Source organism: Saccopteryx bilineata, chromosome 1 (genome assembly GCF_036850765.1).
Source record: "Saccopteryx bilineata isolate mSacBil1 chromosome 1, mSacBil1_pri_phased_curated, whole genome shotgun sequence".
In the NCBI taxonomy this organism is placed as follows: Eukaryota; Metazoa; Chordata; class Mammalia; order Chiroptera; family Emballonuridae; genus Saccopteryx; species Saccopteryx bilineata.
In genome coordinates, this window is record NC_089490.1 from 229,242,004 (window position 1) to 229,263,743 (window position 21,740).

At 42.7% G+C, this 21,740-nt stretch overlaps 1 pseudogene; it reads right to left on the reverse strand.

Annotated features, from left to right (window-relative positions):
* Window positions 1–12,475: 12,475 nt before the first annotated feature.
* LOC136319481 (small ribosomal subunit protein uS5 pseudogene) lies at window positions 12,476–13,366 on the reverse strand (annotated as a pseudogene).
* Between the last annotated feature and the right edge of the window lie 8,374 nt (window positions 13,367–21,740).

Genomic DNA, 21,740 nt, shown 5'->3' on the forward strand with positions numbered 1-21,740 from the left:
CCTCGTCCCTGTACTGTTTACTACAACTTGCAGTTTTGCTGATCCGGAGGATGACTGGTCAAAGTTGTGAATGATCTAATTTTATCCTTTGTGCACCTTTTTTCCACCCTTTTTTTTATTCTCTCCAAGGATTTCTAGTGTCTTCTTTCTAAGGACACCCAGGGTACAGCTAGTGCTCGACTTATGACCACGATTGGTTCTGACAGACCGATCATAACACGATTTGGTTGTAAGTTGAGTAGGCTATATGTACAGTACTGTGAAATGATGTTATAAAAATCTTTAAGTCATATTTTATCATAATTTTCTTTCATTATTGTTATATATCATAATTTTCTTTTTTTTTATAATAAATTTTTATTAATGGTAATGGGATGACATTAATAAATCAGGGTACATATATTCAAAGAAAACATGTCTAGGTTATTTTGTCATTAAATTATGTTGCAAACCCCTTGCCCAAAGTCAGATTGTCCTCCGCCACCCTCTATCTAGTTCTCTGTGCCCCTCCCCCTCCCCCTAACTCTCTCCCTCCCTCCCTCCCATGTCCTCCCTCCCCCCACCCTTGGTAACCACCACACTCTTGTCCATGTCTCTTAGTCTCATTTTTATGTTCCACCAATGTATGGAATCATGTAGTTCTTGTTTTTTTCTGATTTGCTTATTTCACTCCTTATAATGTTATCAAGATCCCACCATTTTGCTGTAAATGATCTGATGTCATCATTTCTTATGGCTGAGTAGTATTCCATAGTGTATATGTGCCACATCTTCTTTATCCAGTCTTCTATTGAAGGGCTTTTTGGTTGTTTCCATGTCTTGGCCACTGTGAACAGTGCTGCAATGAACATGGGGCTACATGTGTCTTCACGTATCAATGTTTCTGAGGTTTTGGGGTATATACCCAGTAGAGGGATTGCTGGGTCATAAGGTAGTTCTATTTGCAGTTTTTTGAGGAACCACCATACTTTCCTCCATAATGGTTGTACTACTTTACAGTCCCACCAACAGTGAATGAGGGTTCCTTTTTCTCCACAGCCTCTCCAACATTTGCTATTACCCGTCTTGTTGATAATAGCTAATCTAACAGGAGTGAGGTGGTATCTCATTGTAGTTTTGATTTGCATTTCTCTAATAACTAATGAAGCTGAGCATCTTTTCATATATCTGTTGGCCATTTGTATCTCTTCCTGGGAGAAGTGTCTGTTCATGTCCTCTTCCCATTTTTTAATTGGATTGTTTGTTTGTTTATTGTTGAGTTTTATGAGTTCTTTGTAAATTTTGGATATTAGGCCCTTATCAGAGCTGTTGTTTGAAAATATCATTTCCCATTTAGTTGGCTGTCTGTTTATTTTTATATCAGTTTCTCTTGCTGAGCAAAAACTTTTTATTCTGATGTAGTCCCATTCATTTATCTTTGCCTTCACTTCTCTTGCCATTGGAGTCAAGTTCATAAAATGTTCTTTAAAACCCAGGTCCATGATTTTAGTACCTATGTCTTCTTCTATGTACTTTATTGTTTCAGGTCTTATATTTAGATCTTTGATCCATTTTGAATTAATTTTAGTACACGGGGACAGGCTGTAGTCGAGTTTCATTCTTTTGCATGTGGCTTTCCAGTTTTCCCAACACCATTTGTTGAAGAGGCTTTCTTTTCTCCATTGTGTGTTGTTGGCCCCTTTATCAAAGATTATTTGACCATATATATGTGGTTTTATTTCTGGGCTTTCTATTCTGTTCCATTGGTCTGAGTGTCTATTTTTCTGCCAATACCATACTGTTTTGATTATCGTGGCCCTATAATATAGTTTAAAGTCAGGTATTGTAATGCCCCCAGCTTCATTCTTTTTCCTTAGAATTGTTTTGGCTATTCGGGGTTTTTTATAGTTCCATATAAATCTGATGATTTTTTGTTCCATTTCTTTAAAAATCTCATAGGGATTTTGATGGGAATTGCATTAAATTTGTATATTGCTTTGGGTAATATGGCCATTTTGATTATATTTATTCTTCCTATCCAAGAACAAGGAATATTTTTTCCATCTCATTGTATCTTTTTCGATTCCCTTAACAATGCTTTGTAATTTTCATTATATAGGTCCTTTACGTTCTTTGTTATGTTTATTCCTAGGTATTTTATTTTTTTGTTGCAATCGTGAAGGGGATTATTTTTTGAGTTCGTTTTCTAATATTTCATTGTTGGCATATAGAAAGGCTATGGACTTTTGTATGTTAATTTTGTATCCTGCGACCTTACTGTATTGGTTTATTGTTTCTAATAATCTTTTTGTGGAGTCCTTCGGGTTTTCGATGTATAGGATCATATCATCAGCAAAAAGTGATAGCTTTACTTCTTCTTTTCCGATATGTATGCCTTTTATTTCTTTGTCTTGTCTGATTGCTCTGGCCAGAACTTCTAGCACCACGTTAAATAAGAGTGGAGAGAGTGGACAACCCTGTCTTGTTCCTGATTTAAGGTAGAAAGTCCTCAGTTTTATGCCGTTTAATAGGATGTTGGCTGATGGTTTATCATATATGGCCTTTATCATGTTGAGATATTTTCCTTCTATACCCATTTTGTTGAGAGTCTTAAACATAAAATTGTGTTGTATTTTATCAAAAGCCTTTTCTGCATCTATTGATAAGATCATGTGGTTTTTGTTCTTTGTTTTCTTGATATGGTGTATTACGTTAACCGTTTTGCGTATGTTGAACCATCCTTGAGATTCTGGGATGAATCCCACTTGATCACGATGTATTATTTTTTTAATATGTTGTTGTATTCGGTTTGCCAGTATTTTGTTTAGTATTTTAGCATCTGTATTCATTAGAGATATTGGTCTGTAGTTTTCTTTCTTTGTGCCATCCTTGCCAGGTTTTGATATGAGGGTTATGTTGGCCTCGTAGAATGTGTTTGGAAGTATTGCTTCTTCTTCAATTTTTTGGAAGACTTTGAGTAGAATAGGAACCAAGTCTTCTTTGAATGTTTGATAGAATTCATTAGTATAACCGTCTGGGCCTGGACTTTTATTTTTGGGGAGGTTTTAATAGTTTTTTCTATTTCCTCCCTGCTGATTGGTCTGTTTAGGCTTTCTGCCTCTTCATGACTCAGTCTAGGAAGGTTGTATTGTTCTAGGAATTTATCCATTTCTTCTAGATTGTTGTATTTGGTGGCATATAATTTTTCATAGTATTCTACAATAATTCTTTGTATATCTGTGATGTCTGTGGTGATCTCGCCTCTTTCATTTTGGATTTTATTTATTTGAGTCCTGTGCCTTTTTTCCTTGGTGAGTCTTGCCAAGGGTTTGTCAATTTTGTTGATCTTTTCAAAGAACCAGCTCCTTGTTTTATTGATTTTTTTCTATAGTTTTTCTGTTCTCTATTTCATTTATTTCTGCTCTGATTTTTATTATCTCCTTTCTTCGGCTGGTTTTGGGTTGTCTTTGTTCTTCTTTTTCTAGTTCCTTAAGGTGTGAAGTTAAGTGGTTACTTCGGCTCTCTCTTGTTTGTTCATATAGGCCTGAAGTGATATGAGCTTTCCTCTTATTACTGCTTTTGCTGCATCCCAGAGATTCTGATATGTCGTATTTTCATTTTCATTTGTCTGTATATATCTTTTGATCTCTGCACTTATTTCTTCTTTGACCCATTCATTTTTTAGAAGTATGTTGTTTAGTTTCCACATTTTTGTGGGTTTTTTCCCCCTCTTTTTTGCAGTTGAATTCTAGTTTCAAGGCTTTATGATCAGAAAATATGCTTGGTACAATTTCAATTTTTCTAAATTTGCTGATATTGTCTTTGTGGCCCAACATATGGTCAATTCTTGAGAATGTTCCATGTACACTAGAGAAAAATGTATACTCTGTCGCTTTGGGATGAAGTGACCTGTAGATGTCTATCATATCCAGGTGTTCTAGTATTTTGTTTAAGGCCACTATGTCTTTGTTGATTCTCTGTTTGGATGACCGATCTAGAGCCGTCAGTGGTGTATTGAGGTCTCCAAGTATGATTGTATTTTTGTTAGTTTTTGTTTTAAGGTCAATAAGTAGCTGTCTTATATATTTTGGTGCTCCTTGGTTTGGTGCATATATATTAAGGATTGTTATGTCTTCTTGATTCAACTTCCCCTTAATCATTATGGAATGACCATTTTTGTCTCTGAGTACTTTTTCTGTCTTGTAGTCAGCATTATTAGATATGAGAATTGCTACACCTGCCTTTTTTTGGGTGTTGTTTGCTTGGAGTATTGTTTTCCAGCCTTTCACTTTGAATTTGTTTTTATCCTTGTTGCTTAGATGTGTTTCTTGTAGGCAGCATATAGTTGGATTTTCTTTTTTAATCCATTCTGCTACTCTGTGTCTTTTTATTGGTAAGTTTAATCCATTTACATTTAGTGTAATTATTGACACTTGTGGGTTCCCTACTGCCATTTTATAAATTGCTTTCTGTTAGTTTTGTATCTAGTTTGATTCTTCTCTTTTGTTTTTCTATCATTTGTTTTTGTTTGTTTGTGTTCCATACTTCTTTCCTCTGTTGCTACCTTTTTTAAGTCAAGTATTTTTGTGGTGGTTTTTTCAAGGGTGGTTACCATTAAGTAATGAAAAGGGTACCTACCATATTCATTGTAGTACCCTATCTTATAAGTATTTCTGCACTTCATCGTCCTTTGCTACTGTTAATCTCCATCCTCTTCCCCCTTTTTTTCCTTTGTTGTCACAGTTTAAGTTTGGTTTTATTGTGTTCTTGGTGGAGCTGTTACTTGTGGTGTTGTTTTCTTTTGTTCTTTGAATCTGGTTGGAAAACCGCCTTTAATATTTCCTGGAGTGGGGGCTTTCTGTTGATAAATTCTCTCATCTTTTCTGTATTTGTGAATGTTTTGATATCTCCTTCATACTTGAAGGATAGCTTTGATGGGTATAGTATTCTTGGCTGAAAGTTCCTCTCTTTCAGGGCTTTAAATATTGGGGTCCACTCTCTTCTAGCTTCTAGCAGATTTCTGCTGAGAAATCTGATGATAATCTAATAGGCCTTCCTTTATATGTTGTACTCTTCTTTTCCCTGGCTGCCTTGAGAATTTTTTCTTTGTCATTGGTTTGTGTCATCTTTATTATGATGTGCCTTGGAGTGGGTTTGTTGGGGTTAAGAAAACTTGGTGTTCTGTTTGCTTCTTGAATTTGAGGCTTTAGTTCTTTCCACAGGCTTGGGAAATTCTCGTCTATTATTTGTTTGAGTATATTCTCCATTCCATTTTCTTTCTCTTCTCCCTCTGATATACCTATTATTCTTATGTTATTCTTTCTGATGGAGTCAGACAATTCCTGTAGGGCTTTCTCGTTTTTTATTATTTTTGAGTCTCTTTCTTCTTCTCTCTGTTGTGCCTCAAGTTGTTTGTCTTCTATTTCACTAATCCTATCTTCAATCTGGGCTGTTCTGTTAGCTAAGCTTGTTACCTCGTTTTTCAGCTCGTGAATTGAGTTTTTCATTTCTGTTTGATTTGTTTTTATAGTTTCAATTTCCTTGGTAATATATTCTTTGTGTTCATTGAGTTGTTTTCTGATCTCCCTATATTGCCTTTCTGTGTTTTCTTGTATATCTCTGAGTATTTTTAAGATTTCTATTTTAAATTCTCTGTCATTTAGCTCCAAGGCTTCCAATATGTTAAGTCTTTTCTCCATAGATTTTTCCACATCTATTTGTGTTACCTCTCTTTCTTTTGTATCCATAATATTCGATTTTCTCTTTCTTATCGGCATCTGAGGGTGGTCTTGTTGATAGCACTAATTAGAATTAATAATGAGTGAAAAGTAAAAAAAAATAAAAATAAAAAAAAAATAAAAAAAGAAAAAGGTAAAACACCCCCCCAAAAAAACAGTAATAATTTATTATTTCCCCCTTTTTTCTTTCTTCTCTTTCCCTCCTCTTCCCTCCTCAGGGAAATATCATGCCTATAATGGAGGGCCTGATTTGGGGTGAAGAGTTCAAGGGGCAAAAAAAGGGAGTAGGGACCTACTAAATGCAAAAAAAAAAAAAAAAAAAAGAAAAAAAAAAAAGAAAGAAAATCTTAGACAAGCATAAGATGATTTGCTTGTAAGTGATGGTCAACTAAGAGAAATAATGAGAGGTATAAGAGGGAACCAGAAAAAAGGAACAAAAAAGAATAATAATGAAGAAAAAAATAAAATAATAAGTAAAAATCTGTTGTATTAAGTGGAGCGAAGATTAAATACAATGGAGACCTTGGGTTGGGAGGACCCAAAATGCCACAAAAATAAACAAACAAGAAAAAAAAATAAAAACAAAAGCAAAAAAGAGAAATAAAGCCAAAAAAAAAAGCCTTGAGTCCCAAATTAACTAATTTGTTCGTGATTGAGGATTATATGGGAGGAAAGTAAAATGAGAAAAGAAAAAACGAATAGAAAGGAAAAAATAAGAAAAAGAGAAAAATGAAGGAAGAAATAATATAGGAAGAGAAAAAAACAAAATAAAGCAAGACAAAAAAAACCAAAAAACAAAAGAGGAGAGAGTGAGAGTTAAGTGTTTTGGAGTATAACCTTAAAGGAGGGTGAGGATGAAGAAGAGAAATAAAATGCAACACTCATGGGTAGTGTAGTTCAAGAAAGGGGAAGCATAAGATGGGCAGAGAATAGAAGGACCGAGGTGGAGGAAATAAAGGCAGTAAGACAGAAGAAACAAACAACAACAACAAAAAAAATTAGTGGATCAAGTTATAAAGTCTGTGGATTTTTCTTGATTTTGAGAGGTTAACTTCTTCCTTTTTCTTTTCTCTTCCTCTTCCTGGTCAGTAACTCTGTACCGCAGGCTCTGCCCCTGTGTCACACTTAGGTAGGGATTTGCAGTTGATGGGATTCTATGGCAATGTCATATAATTGGCTTTAGTCTTGCTGGTAGTCACGGCTTGTTGGCGTTTGCAGGGTCCAACGATGACAGAGTTTGCTTTCCTGGATTCTGTCTCCTAGTCCCCCCTTTCTGAATTAGCAGCCTGGTGATCCAGCTATAAGGCTGCAACTGCTTCTGCCTGGGGAGTAAGAGGCTCAAAGAGCTGGGAAATCCCCACTCTATCCCCACTCAGTGCAAGGCTTTGGGAAAGGCTCTGACAGGGCCTCCAGTTTAATCAGGCGGGGGTGGGAGTCAATTGTTGTCAAGGTGACTGTTCAGCGCCTATCATTTAGTTGGACCTCTCAACCCAGGCTTTCCACACTTTGTAGCCTGTTTTTGCAGGGAAGAAGAGGCACTAGTCTCTGCTTGCGACTAGTGTAGTATAGATCTTATTATCTGCCAAGTCCTTCTTGTTAGCGTTTATCCCTGAATATGGAGGCTCTATCAATCAGAAGTTGCCCCCGCCCCTTTAGCGAGAGGCACTAAAAAATATCACGCCTCTTGTCTTGGATCGCTGAACTGAGAGAGATCTTATCAATTAGAACCGAGGGTGCGCAGATTTCATGGGTTAAGCTAATTTCAGTGATTGGGTCGCAGCTGTGCTTCCGAAGGTATTTTAGGCTGCCTGCGCGCGCCCCTCCCCCAACGCTTGATTGTTAGCTTAAATGGCTGGGTGAGGTGCCCTGCCCACGGAGAGAATCTCCCAAGCCTCTCCCGCTCGCCCTGCCGCTCGCGGCTGGATCGCACCAGGCGCAGGATAATGGAGCACCTGGGTGTGCGGGCCAGTAGGGCGTTCTGGGCACGTGGAATGCCCAGGGCATGCGCGCAAATGGGGTGCTCCGAGCACCGGTGGCTGGTGACTCTCACTCGCTGTGTGCGGGCTGCTGGGAACGTTAGCGGTGCCCAACCAGACTGGGCGCGCGCGCGGCGGCTCGCGGCGGTGGCTCGCGGCTCCCAAATGTGGGCTGACTCACCACAGGCGCACTTCCTCGCGGCTTGAATAGATTCCTCCACACCCTCGTCTCTCAGATTCAAGTGATAACAGTCCTTTTGCTATCAGTTTGTGTGGAACTCCGGAATGCTCCGAGGATAAATTTTTCTGTTTCTAGTTGATAAATTTGTTGTGATTTAGGGGAGAGCTGTCGGACGTGCTGCTCACTGCGCCATTTCCGTGACGTCACTCCTATATATCATAATTTTCTTTGTTCATTTTATACCATTTTTATAATCTCTACACCATTTTGTTTCTTATTTTTACATTCGTCAGGTTTAAGTAAAACACTGCATTACCAGTACAACTGGTTTAATATTTGCAAAGACAATTTCCTCTTGGTAGACATCTTGAGAGGGGTTTGATGAAAAATATCCAAGACACAAAACACAAATTGCTGTACCGAGTCTGTGATAACAGTTGAAATGGTGCATGCGGAGATGGTAGTGCTGCTGGAAGCTGGTCCGCACTGTCATATGCCCAGCTGGGCAACACTTGCGCTGCCAGATGCAGAGCAGTCATGGCTAGCAATTGTGGTCGTAAAGTCAAATGGCCATAAGTTGCATAGGTCGTAAGTCGATCAATATTTGTATTTCCCCCCAAAACTCTCCTGGAATCTGCTCCAATGTCCATCTGGAATGGGAGTATTGTGCATTCCCAATCTTCTTATCTATGGTCTTCCCAGCTTCAGAGCTGATCTAACCTGAGCTCCATTCACTCAGGGCCCGCTCTCTGCTGAGGCCGACCTGACGAAATGGCATGTCATGGTTGTAAGTGGCTTTATGACAGGGGTTGGGAACCTTTTTGGCTGAGAGGGCCATGAATGCCACATATTTTAAAATGTAATTCTGTGAGAGCCATACAAAATATTAAACACTAAATACAAGTAAATGTGTGCATTTTATTTAAGACCAACACTTTTTTTTTAAGGTGAAGACTTTTGTTTGTTTGTTTGTTTTAATTTATTTTTATTTATTCATTTTAGAGAGGAGTGAGGGGGAGAGAGAGAGAGAGAGAGAGAGAGAGAAAGGGGGGAGGAGCAGGAAGCATTTACTCCCATATATGCCTTGACCAGACAAGTGCAGGGTTTTGAACCAGCAACCTCAGTGTTCCCAGGTCAACGCTTTATCCACTGCGCCACCAGAGGTCAGGCTAAGACCAACAATTTTAAAGTACAATAAGTCTCTGAATTCTTTTTAATAACGTTGTTATGCTGTTGCTAACCAATGATGAACAAAGTGCTTTTTACCATTAATGCGACTTCTGGTGCTGCATGGTTTTGCTGATGGCTTTGTAGTCTGGTTGATACGTGGTGAGGTTAAGCTTCATGCAGGTGTTGAGACTTCCATCTGTTAAACATGATTGTACGTTGGTCTTAACGTTCTTTAGATGTGATAAAGACTGTTCACATGCATACGTAAAGCCAAACATTGTCAGTACAGCAATACTCACATGCTGCAGTGTGTGGTATGTGACAGGAAGCGTGTTCCAAGTTTTGACAATCAGCTGGTCCACGGGTTGAAGTTTTTTCATTTCTCCCACTTGTGTTTGCTTGCCAACTCTGCCTGCTGTCATGTAAGTCTTTCCAAATCTTCATTCAGTGACTTGAACTTATTCACCCACATTTCTGAGGCCTTCAGGTCAGCAGCTTATAGCTCAAAATCTCTGATGGAGACACCGGGGATGTAACTCAGGTTGGTGCTGTCCACTGCACACTCGTGTGGATGGGTGATGAACTTAAAAAGATGAGTGCACTCACGAAATTTTCCAAAACGTGCTTTGAATGACTGCAGGAGATTAGATGTGAGGCCCGCTAGCTGCTGGAGATCAAATCTTGAGCAGGGTCACTTGCTGTGCATATATCTTTAAACTCTCCCAGTTTTTCAAAGTGTAGTAAACGACCTATTTCAATGTTGGCAATGAAGAGTTCCAGCTTGTTTTCAAATGTAAACACTGCTTGTTGAAGGGATAAGACTGTATTTCCAAGGCCCTGCATTTTCACATTGAGCTGGTTTAGATATTCAGTCATGTTCATGAGATAGAGAACTTCAGAAGCCATTAAGTATTAGCTAACTCAGGATGCTCAATGTTTTTCATTTCAAGAAAAGTCTGGATTTTGCTCAGAAAAGCCATGAAACAGCTGAGCACCTTCCCTCTTGACAACCAACGCACATTGCTGTGCAGAAGCAGACCAGGGTAATTATTCCCAACTTCATCCAGCAGTGTTTTAAACTGGCGATCATTTAAAGCTCGGGCAACAATAAAGTTGACCACCCGAATGACCAGCAACATCACCTCACCAAGATTCTCGCCAAACATCTGAGCACAAAGCGCCTCCTGATGTAAGATGCAGTGGAAACTTAGAATGGGTCTCTTTCATGTTCACAAAGAAGTGCTATGAATCCTCTCTTTTTCCTCACCATGCACGGAGCACCATCAGTACACACTGAAATAAGTTTATCCATCAGTAGATTTTTTTCTTTAGCAAACTCAGTGAAAGACTTGAGTAAATCCTCCCCTCTTGTTGTCTCTTTCATGGGCAAAACAGCAAGACTTTTCTCACATAGTGTGCCGCCAATAGCATACCTTGCAATCACGCTGAACTGGGATAAATGGCTTACATCTGTTGACTCATCCAAAGTGAGAGAAAAGAATGGTGCTGCATTTATGTCCTTCACTTGTGTTGCCTCAATTTGATTTGCCATCATGATGGTATGATCATGAACAGTTCTTGCCGACAGAAGCATGTCTTTTATTCATTTGATTATCTTGTCTTTATCTGAAAAGTAGTAAAAAAGTTTATTGGCAACATCAAGCATGAATGTTTTGGCATATTCCCCATCTGTCAATGGCTTTCCATTTCTCACAATTGCTAAAGCACCAGCAAAGCTAGCCAAATTCCAGTCACCTTGTTGGGTCCAAACACAGAGTTGCTGCTGACTAGCTTGCACTCTGCACAGTAGCTCTTGACATGCTTTCTTCCTGCTGTCCCCCACTGGATATTTTGATGCAAATGTAGTATGGCGTGTGTCAAAGTGCCGCTTTATATTTGACCGTTTCATCGATGCAGTTTTATCATTGCATATTAGACACACTGCAGAACCTGCTCTCTCCACAAAGGTGAATTCCTCTGTCCATTCCTGCTGAAAAGTATGATACTCTTCATCTTTTTTTCTTTTAACCATCTTCTTCATCAAAAGGGTTTCTGCAATTAGCTAGCTAACTACTTGATTAAAAAGAGGGAAGTTTATTTCCTGACCTCACAACGACCCATGTACGTTATGCATTATCCAGTAAAAATTTGGTGTTGTCCTGGAGGACAGCTGTGATTGGCTCCAGCTACCCACAACCATCAACATGAGTGGTAGGAAATGAATGGATTGTAATACATGAGAATGTTTTATATTTTTAACATTATTATTATATTTATTAAAGATTGTCTGTGAGCCAGATGCAGCCATCAAAAGAGCCACATCTGGCTCGCGAGCCATAGGTTCCTGACTCCTGCTTTATGATATAGATTTCTTAGAAATTTCTGGTGAAATGCAAGGAAGTCACAAAATAATTTTCTTCCAGAGCCTCCAAACTTTCTGTTGTAATGGAAGGTTGTGCAGAAATGCAATTTAAAAGGGAACTCAAAGACACAATATCTATATCCCAAAGGAATGTATGGAAGTTGCTAGAAGAAGCCTGGAAACCGAAAGGTAGATGCTAGAAGTCAATCAGACAGGAGTCAAAGTTTGAAAATTGGGAAACAAAGTCAACATCTTGAGGACTCTCAGATGCTTCTGCTGAATTCAGCTGCTTCCACAAGGGATGGATTTTTCTCCCATGTGCCTTAAAAGAGTGGTCTTCACATTGGACATACACATTCATGGCGGTGCACAAAGACTTCCTAGAAGACTTTGAAGGGAATCAGTGTCCACATCCTCAGCTCATAAACATAGTTTCTCCTACATTTGTTTTCTCTTAAAACAATCCTATAATGTTTCTGTCCTACCTTCCTGTTTACAATAGCCCTTGTCTCACTTTACGCAATAATTGAATACCTCTCACCCTTCTGAGTCTTAACCATGGTGCCTTGTCCCAGGAATAAAAGCCTTTAGTGCTTCAAACCAGGATTTCCAAATAATGGTTCTGAGAGAGCAAATGACTCTAATGGCTGGGTCACTGGTCGGACAGTTTCCAGTTCTTTGCTTTCAGAATTGAAGAACTAACTTGAGTTGTCAGTTCAAAGACCATCAAAATAAGTTTGATCATGATTATTATATGAATTTTGACATACAAACTCAGAATGTCAGAGAACAGTGTGACATTGTTCTAACTAAACTTCCATTCCCATCGCTGTGGATGTGTGAACATAGTTTGTATTGTGTATAAAAACAAAAAGAAATATAATGGATGGTTACGGGATAATTTTCAAAAAGGAAAAACCATAACTCATTTATATGTATGTAATTAGAAATGCTGACATGAATTTGCTCAGAGATGCAAAACTGGTTGTTATCTTATAGGGCAATGAAATCTAATGTTTGGAATCATGTTTTCTAAAAAGCAGAAATCAATTGTATTTCTTTTTTATTTTTAACAGGCATAATTCACTTTATTTTCCTTATATAGAATTATGTGGTGGTCACAGCGGGGGGCCTGGGTCCTCTGCACAGAAACTCGGGTGTGGGTCTTTACAAGATGGTCAGTGAATTCCTGATAGGGAGACTTAGTGAACACAGTCTCTTTCCAGAGGTCAGGGGTGAGATAGCTATAGGTCTTGGAGATGGCATCAAAGGTGGCCTTGGCAAAGTTGCCCAGGGTAGCAGTGCAGCCCCTAGCCGAGGTATAGCGGTCGTCGATACCAGCCATCATCAGCAATTTCTTGGGCACAGGGGCAGAGACAAGGCCAGTGCCTCTGGGGCAGGGATGAGGCGCACCAGCACAGAGCCACAGCGGCCTGTCACCTTGCAAGGGACAGTGTGGGGCTTGCCGATCTTGTTCCCCCAGTAGCCTCGTGAACAGGAACAATAGAGAGCTTGGCCAGGATAATGGCCCCACGGATTGCAGTGGCTATTTCTTTTGAGCACTTAACACCCAGACCAACATGTCCATTGTAGTCTCCAATGGCAACAAATGCCTTGAACCAGGTCCTCTGGGCAGCGCGTGTCTGCTTTTGCACAGGCATAATCTTCAAAACTTAGTCCTTAAGGGGTGCCCCCAAGAAAAAGTCAATAATCTCTGACTCCTTGATAGGCAGGGAGAAGAGATATATCTCCTCCAGAGACTTGATCTTCATGTCCTTGACCAGGCGCCCCAGCTTGGTGACCGGAATCCACTCCTTGTCCTCTGCGAGCCCCTTGGCCTCGACCCCGACCCCAGATGCCGCTGCCAAATCCTCCACGGAAGGCGGAAGCTGCCGCAGCTTCCCATTCCAGGGCCCCCCGGGCCTCCGAACTCTCCTGCAGCACCGGTGTCATCCGCCATTTGCTAAAGGAAGCGACAAAAAACAGCCAACCAGTGAGGCCCTGGCATTCGCGGTCGTCTGGGTTGGGGCTCCTGTCTGATACTAGGGTCCAGCGCGGGTCCAGCCCAATGCCCGTGAACTCCCGCCGCTAAGGATGCCAAGCCCAGGGGCCCAAAAGGACACTCACATGTCTCCTCAATCAATTGTATATATTTCTATAGATAGAATTAGCTCACATTTTTGTGGACAAGAATAATTTTTTATTCTTTTCAATGAGCTACAAATTTTCAAAGTTGTAGCAAACTCTGTAAACTGTCACAGAAAACCATAGGCATAAACCCCTACAGAATCAAATAATTGCCCTGGTGTTGGGGCTTGTCTTTCTAGACAATAATCTTTTTTGTTCCTATCAAAACCTTTCATGATTTACCCAGCTGATCCCAAACTTTTGAGGGGCTGGAGAGGCTCAGAAGCAGGTGACTGTCTCAGGTTAGGGCAGTCAGTCTTGGGTGTCTAAGGAAGATGGCTCTGCTGATGTGCATGTGGACACATGGGTGTGGACACATGAGTGTGGACATCAGTCCTCTGGTACAAAGCTGGGACCTTCATGGCCGCGTCTGGAGAATGAGAAACTCTTGTCTCTTTAATGTCTGAAGAGCTGGTCTGGGTGTTTGGAGATCACTTTGCTTGCACTTCAATCAAATTTTTAAATGAGTGTTTTCACCCAAGCTGTGTGCAGAATGACAGGTCCACAGAAGGATGGATTGGAACTAAGACGGGTCTAAGTACAGTAATTTAAAGAGATGTTACCTCAAGGGCGGGAGTCAACCTCTCCAAGAACTTTTACAGATAAGGGACTTTACAGTTGGAAGCGACCTTAATGGATGATAAATTCTCTAATCTAATCACCTCATAAAACAAATGAGAGAACTTCAGCTCAGGAGTGGGGCAGTGACTTTCTCAGGTCACTCTGCTAGTTCGTGGCCAGCTGAGACACTGGACACAGATACGACTCTAAACAGCCGGGGTCTGTGAACCCATCTGCCCACTGTATCTTTGTGACTTAGCAGAATACATTGTGTCCGCATTAGCAAAGTCCTGTATATATGGACTATTAACTAGGATGTGGAAACATCCTCGTTAGGGAGAAATGGACATTTTAATGGGACCTGTGAAAGTGAGTTTTCTCATCTGTAAAATGAACATATTGCAGTTGGTGAACTTGAACTTCTTTTCTCCTTGAAAGGAAGTGTGAGATGTTCCCTGGAGTAGTGCGCTAGCCTGAGTGTGGGAGAGCTCACAGGGAAGTCCACCTTCGTCTGATTCTGAGTTCTGTTCTGAGCAGCTGGAACACGTGCTGTTCCATCTCTGTGAAGCGTTGGTTGGTGACGTGGGAGCGGGTGACACTCATGTCCTCCATCTCAATACATATGTGATCTGTGTGTGGGGCCTCGTTGAGCTGGGCCATGGAGAGAGTCTGTTCTGAACTCCGGAGGGGGTTTGCAAGGCTGACTAATGGTTCAGACTCAGAGCCTGGGGAAGGTGTGTGTGCTGGTGTGTGTCTGTGTGTGTGACTGTGGTTCTGTTTGCTGGGGCTGTTAGATTTTCAAGGAGAGAGATCAGAAAACCCTAGGACATGGTGTTGGTCAGGATGGGGCCTCCCAGTGAACTCTCTTCCTAGTTCTACTCTCTGGGTCTCTGACTGTAATTTGTGTGTATTTAGCAAGCTGTGTATGTATAGAAATGAAAGTTCTTCACACATGCCAGACCCCTGAGGGCTGTAATGTTGCTCCCTTACCCTTCTGCTTTCCTTGTCAATGAACCTTTTTCTTTTGCTCATGTGACAGCACTGCCGTGCTTGGAGTGTGCTCACTGCTGTCCTCTGGGTAAGTTCCAGCTCATCACCTTGCCGATTACAAAGGACTGGACATGGCCTCACCCCATGGGTGGTCCAATGAGTAGAAGGGCAATGGAACTGGCTTGTTCTCTTGACCATACACTAAACTCTTTTTTTTTTTTTTTTTGTATTTTTCTGAAGCTGGAAACGGGGAGAGACAGACAGACTCCCGCATGCGCCCGACCGGGATCCACCTGGCACGCCCACCAGGGGCGACACTCTGCCCACCAGGGGGCAATGCTCTGCCCCTCCGGGGCGTCGCTCTACCACGACCAGAGCCACTCTAGCGCCTGGGGCAGGCCAAGGAGCCATCCCCAGCGCCCGGGCCATCTTTGCTCCAATGGAGCCTTGGCTGCGGGAGGGGAAGAGAGAGACAGAAAGGAAGGAGGGGTGGTGGTGAAGCAAATGGGCGCTTCTCCTATGTGCCCTTGCCGGGAATCAAACCTGGGTCCCCCGCACGCCAGGCTGACGCTCTACCGCTGAGCTAACCGGCCAGGGCCCATACACTAAACTCTTCGAGATGGTATCTGATATTGCCTTGGCTTTTATGACAACTTCAGAGGCTGCCCTTATAAGTAGCAAGAAGATTTAGAGCTCTTGGGAGTGTGAAGAAATAGCGGCCCGCCCCTTTCCTGGCTGTCTCCGGAGATCTCTGGGCTCTTCCTCCTTCAAGCTTCCTTGCCCAGCAGCTAAAGTTCAATATCTACCTGATGGTGAACATTTCAGATCCAGCTCTCATCCTTCACAAAACCGTGTGTGACAGCCCAGATTGTGGAGTTAAAATCTGTATCAGGAAGATGATGATTCAGTCATTTGGTGATGACTGAATGGGATCACCGCATGCTTTTAAAGCTGTGCAATTCGATGTGCCTTTTAGTATCTCCGGAATGGCCATGTATAGTGTGTTCAGGCTTCCCAGGGGACATACTAAGCCATTGTCCCCACCTTGAGATTTGGCCTGGAAATGAGAGCTTTCCTTCCTAGGTGCTTATCCAACTGCAGATGGGCCAGATGTTGTATAAGTCCCTGAAACATCTGGATCTTTGCAATGGCTCTATACACTTAGCTCTTTCCAAGGACAAGTAGCATTTCTAGTCCCATAATTATTGTGAGTTACATTTGCTCATCCCCTTTCCTTAACTCCCTCCTTGCTTCCCCTCTACCTTACCAGATGCCTGGAGCTTGGGTGGGCTGTCCAAATATGCAGGCTTTTCTTTCTCCCCCCACCATCCCCCTCCGGGTTCATCCCAGGCAGGGAATCTCACTTTTTAAAGAATAAATCTGTAAAAGAGGCAGCATTTCCAGAGAAGTAAATTTCTTCTCTGTGGGCACGGAGTGGGTATGGGCACGATGTGGGCATACCTGTGCGCATGTGTAGATCTGAAGTCTGTGTTCCGTGTGTACACCCATGTACCTACAGAGAGGGGACCAGGACTGTTAGCATTAAGGGCCTCTCATTTTCTGATGAGTCAAGACCATGAGAGGGAAGGACAGACTCAGGGAAGCAAGGGGGGTGTCAAACTGCTGGGAGAAAAAGGATGGAGCTGGAAGAAGGAGCATGCTGGGCAGGACGAAGTCCCAGGTTGATCTGCCACCCCAGATTGGCAGGCAGAGGGCCATGGTGCAGCCGTGTGGGATTCTGGTGCTGGAAGCTGTGGAATGTCAGAATGAGCTGCCCCTCTCCCTTACTTGGTACAGCCTGAACTCTCTGCTGCTTTGAGGAGGTGGAAGGGCCGCTTGGCCTTCCCTGTGTGCAGAGTCCCTCACACTCCTGGCTAGGCAGATGCTGGCTTTTGTCTTCTCGATGTTGTATTCCCTCTATCCTGTCTAGAGTTGATGCTCAGAAGAGAACCCAGGAGAAGACTCTGAATCAAGTTGACCTCTCCCAACAGTTTCCTGCAAAGTTGTGAATGAAAGCGAACCTCTTCCAACCAACAACCAGTGAACTCACTAACCAGCCCCAAACAGAACCCAGCTGTGGGCAGATGGAAACATTACTGGGCTGCAATCCAGTTTGTTGGCTCTCGGTCTTGCCAGCATGGATGAAATTGGGCGTAGTTGAGGTCAGCCAGGGGGCTGAGTTAATCGGGATGAAGGCACCCATGGGATCCGGGATCTCCCATCAGACACAGGCTTGCTGATGAGCATGGACCACCCGTGGTTCTGCAGAGGATCAGTGTGGATAACTGAAATCCCCAACCTTGTTTTAGCTCCTCCTCTCCCAAAAATGACTATGATGAAAGGCATCAAAAGAATTTCCGTAGAAATAATGGATCTGGCTGTTTGGTCAGGTCCAGGGGAGGTACTGAGGCCCAATTAATGTATGTAGTTTGGAAAGACTCTATCTTAACCAGGAGCAGTATATTCCTGCTGGTGTGTATCAGGCAGAGTGGATGGAAGGACAGAGGGCCAGGAGGGTGGAAGACTGAGGAGGTAACTTGGGGTTTCATTCTAAAGAGAAATGTGGGTTCAGAGACAGAATGAGAGAGGGAAGGGGAACAGGGCACACCGCCTGAGCTGGGAAGAGGCTGAAGGGCCTGATCTAGGGATGTCCAGAGATGGAGACTTCTGTCCAAGCTGGCCTGGGAAAAGAAGGTCTTCTACCTGAGGCTCAATAGCACATGTCCTTAGGTCCCCAGGTGCAGAAGAAGCTGCCACAGAGAGGTCAGCATGGGCTGTGAAGGAAGCTGGGTGGATGGGCATTGATGTACCAAACTGTGGCTCAGAGGACGACTGACTCATGGGCTGGAAACATTTGAAAGAGTCGGCTCATGCCTTAAACCTGTGCAGTGGTGGCTAAGTCACATTGTGTTCTGTGTCCTGTGACTTGGCCTCAGTTGAACAGAATTTCAGCCTTGGGTTCCTAGCACATCATGCTGAGAATGTACATGGCGAATGTCGAGAGGACTAGAACAGGGTGACAGGGTTGTGGGGTGTGGATGGGTGGGCTATCTGGGAAGGAGGGTGACTCCTGACGAGGAGACCTGGCAGGTAGACATCTGGGGGGAAGGGCATCTCCAGTGGTGGGAAAACAACAAGCCTTGTACTGTTCAGGCACTGAAGGTGGTGGGGTGGGTATTGTGTAGAGAGCAGGGTGGGCAGTGCCAGTGGGCTTCTGAGTTAGAAATGTCACCCCTTGCCAAGTATTTCTTGACTTATTTTCAGGTGTGTTCTGGTCTCGTTGAAGAGCCTCCTGAAGACCGGTGGTGCCGTGGTCCAGCGCTGCCATGTTGCAGCGGGGCCAAGCCCGGGAGGGGGTGCTGGGGCCAGCTTTCTTAGGCCCTGGGCCCCCCCTTCCTCAGGCACATGGAAGCTTTCTTCCTATACCCACGTCTTTACCCGGGCTCCATAGGCTTAAGGAGACTTAGAGGCATTTCATGGGTATAGTCAACTCCCCTGAGTTGATTTTGGTTAGATTTGCATGTTAGGTTCTGACATGGAGCCTGGTGGCTATGGAAGTTCCCATGGCCACCTGTTTTGGAGGGAGCCACCATAGGCCTTTGGGATGGCTCTGTTTTATGGGCACAAGTGTCTGGCTTCTGTTTTAGACCATTAATTTCCCCTGAGATGCTCATTATTTCCGTATTTCGGATCACCACCCAGTAGGAAGCTGGTCGGCATATGGGGGAAGCGGCTTGGGGGAGGTCAGTCAGGAGAGGAGACGTGTGTCAGACTCACCTCACATGGCACAGGACCCCATTTAGGGCCACAAATCAAGCACAGGCACTCCCCTGTCTGGGGACAGCAGTGGGCTCTCTGGGCCTGTCATCCTTAATCATGCTGTCTCCTATCACAAAGCTAGGTCGAAGTTGATTTTTACAAAACGATGATAGAAACCATATGTGTGTGCAAAAACATACCTCTTTTATTCCTCCCTGGCTGGTAAAATTTCTTGCCCTTTTCCTTGGAGCTCTTCTGAGTTGGAAACAGTGTGTGACCCTCAGAGGCAGAGATTTACTTTGCATGCAGCCCAAGTCCCGCCAAAGGGGACTCATTGCAGCAATGACTGGTGAACTTTTCCAAACATAGTCCCTTGTAAACAGATGGCATTTAGGGACCTGTTGGTCACTGTAACAAGCCAGGTAGTCCTACAATATAATCTAGTCCTGAAGGTTTTTTGAGAAGAATGTCTTAACATTATACCAGGTTCATTTTCCTTCCCATTAGAATTGATTGTAAATCTGAGCTCTCAAGGCCACAGATTCAAAACCAGCCATCTTAACTTTTCTTGATTGCACCTGACCAGTGGTGGTGCAGTGGATAAAGCGTCAACCTGGAAACGCTGAGGTTGCCAGTTCAAAACCCTGGGCTTGCCTGGTCAAGGCACATATGGGAGTTGATGCTTCATGCTCCTCCCCCCTTCTCTCTCTCTCTCTCTTTCTCTCTCCTCTCAATAATGAATAAATAAAATCTTTAAAAAACAAAAAACAAAAAACTTTTCTTGATTGCAACCTAAACAATAGAGATGCCCTCTCTCCTCATCTGCTTTTCTGGTCAAGGATATTCAATGTCAAATTATACGTTAATTTTACTTTTTGGACCTAGCTGTTTGGCTCAGTGGTAGAGTGTTGGCCCCATGTATGGAAGTCCTGGGTTCGGTTCCTGGCCAGGGCACACAGGAGAAGTGCCCATCTGCTTCTCCACCCTTCCCCCTCTCCTTTCTCTCTCTCTCTCTCTCTCTCTCTCTTACCCTCCCACAGCCAAGGCTTCATTGGAGCAAAGTTGGCCCGGGTGCTGAGGATGGCTCTGTGGCCTCTGCCTCAAGTGCTAGAATGGCTCTGGCCTCAACGGAGCAAAGCCCCAGATGGGCAGAGCATCGCCCCCTGGTGGGCTTGCCAGGTGGATCCTGATTGGCTCATGTGGGAGTCTGTCCTTCTGCCTTCCTACTTCTCACTTTTGAAAAATACAAAAAAAAAATTACTTTTTGTGTTAATTTAGTAACTTGGTATAGTAAAAGAAATGATGTGAGCTCTTTTTTCTTTTCTTTCCTTTCCCTTTTTTTTTGTATTAATGTATTACTTCCTGCGGTCCTCACCCCCAGCTTTGTTGGAAGATTGGGCTTCTCCCTGACCAGGCAAAAGACACCTGCATGGAAGAAGGGTGGGGGAAAGCACTATGTTATGTGGCTAAATATTATCTCTGTATCTGAACTCTGGTTTGTTTGCTCGACACGTCAAAAAGCCAAAACTCAAGTTTTGAGTTAGGAAAGGTTTATTTATCCAGTAGACACTGAGAAAATAGGAGACCTAATTCTCACACCCATCTTGCTTGCTGGACTAGGTTAGGGTTTTAAGTGGCTGGGGGAACAGGTATGTGGAAGCCCCAGTGGGGAAAGTTTTAATTGGAGGACCTTGGAACTTGGCTATTTATGGTACAGGGTTCTTAGCACTGGATCTTCCTGGACAATGTACCCTTCAGTTTGGAAAGGGTTTTCATGTTCAAATTCTGGTCATATCCTGGTCCAGTCCCTTGGTTCCATGGCAGGAAGGGGCTGAGGTTTTGATGCTGGGTGCAGCTGGAGATCAAAGTTCCCTGCTCTGCATGCCCGACTTGTGCTTTTCTTCTGTTGTCTCTGAAAAGTAACTCAGTATCTTGTTAAACAGGGCGGGACCATTTTGAACTGGTTCTGCAGTTACATCTCTACAGAAATGCTCCCTGCTCTGCCTTCTGGTTTTGAGGCAGGGGCTCTCTTTTGAGTGAAAGAAGGCAGCAGATTTGTTTGACTTTTTCTTCATCATTTATTGCTAGAAATATTTTAACTCTCCGCTTAAAATATAGCAAGAGACCCAATTAATGTTGTCAAGGCTAAGGGGAAAGTGAGAGCCAAAGACAAGTAGGGTTAAGGTATGAAGTTTTTTATTGGCAATTCCTTTCTACTTTTATGTAAAATGATAAAAAATCAGTTTGCATTGAGAAATGAATTAGTATATTTTGAATCCTCACTAGTAAGTAGTATGTATTATTTTTTAAATACTGAAAAGTTATGATTGAAATTAAACAGCCTGTTACAAATGAAGATTTAATGACTGAGTCATATAATAGTTGAGAAATGAAGGTAGCATTACCAGGGCAATGGGTTTTCAGCCTTCTTTTTTTAAATTTTCAAACAATGTATTGTTTGTGTTTATGATTAATATACCTTGAACATTTTAAATACAAAGAAGGATGTGTTTGGTTGACATTGTACATTTGAGATTCATTATCAATCCTCTCTCCTGGAAATGCTGTCCACATTTCCTTTAAGAAAACACTCCTTATCCTTTCCCAATCATGTGGTTTCTTTTGAATGGATCCAACTTGGCTCCAGGGTTGCATCCTGATTGGTTTAAACCAGCAGACAGGTTGCCATCTCCCAGCCACAGTGGTTCAAGCATGGTGATGTAATCCAGTCACAGCCAATGAGAATCAAGATGACATTTGCTGGAACTTCTGGAAAACTGACCTTGTCTCTCTTCCCCTGCAATCAGTGGTAGAAAGAAGAAACATAAGCTTGGTCC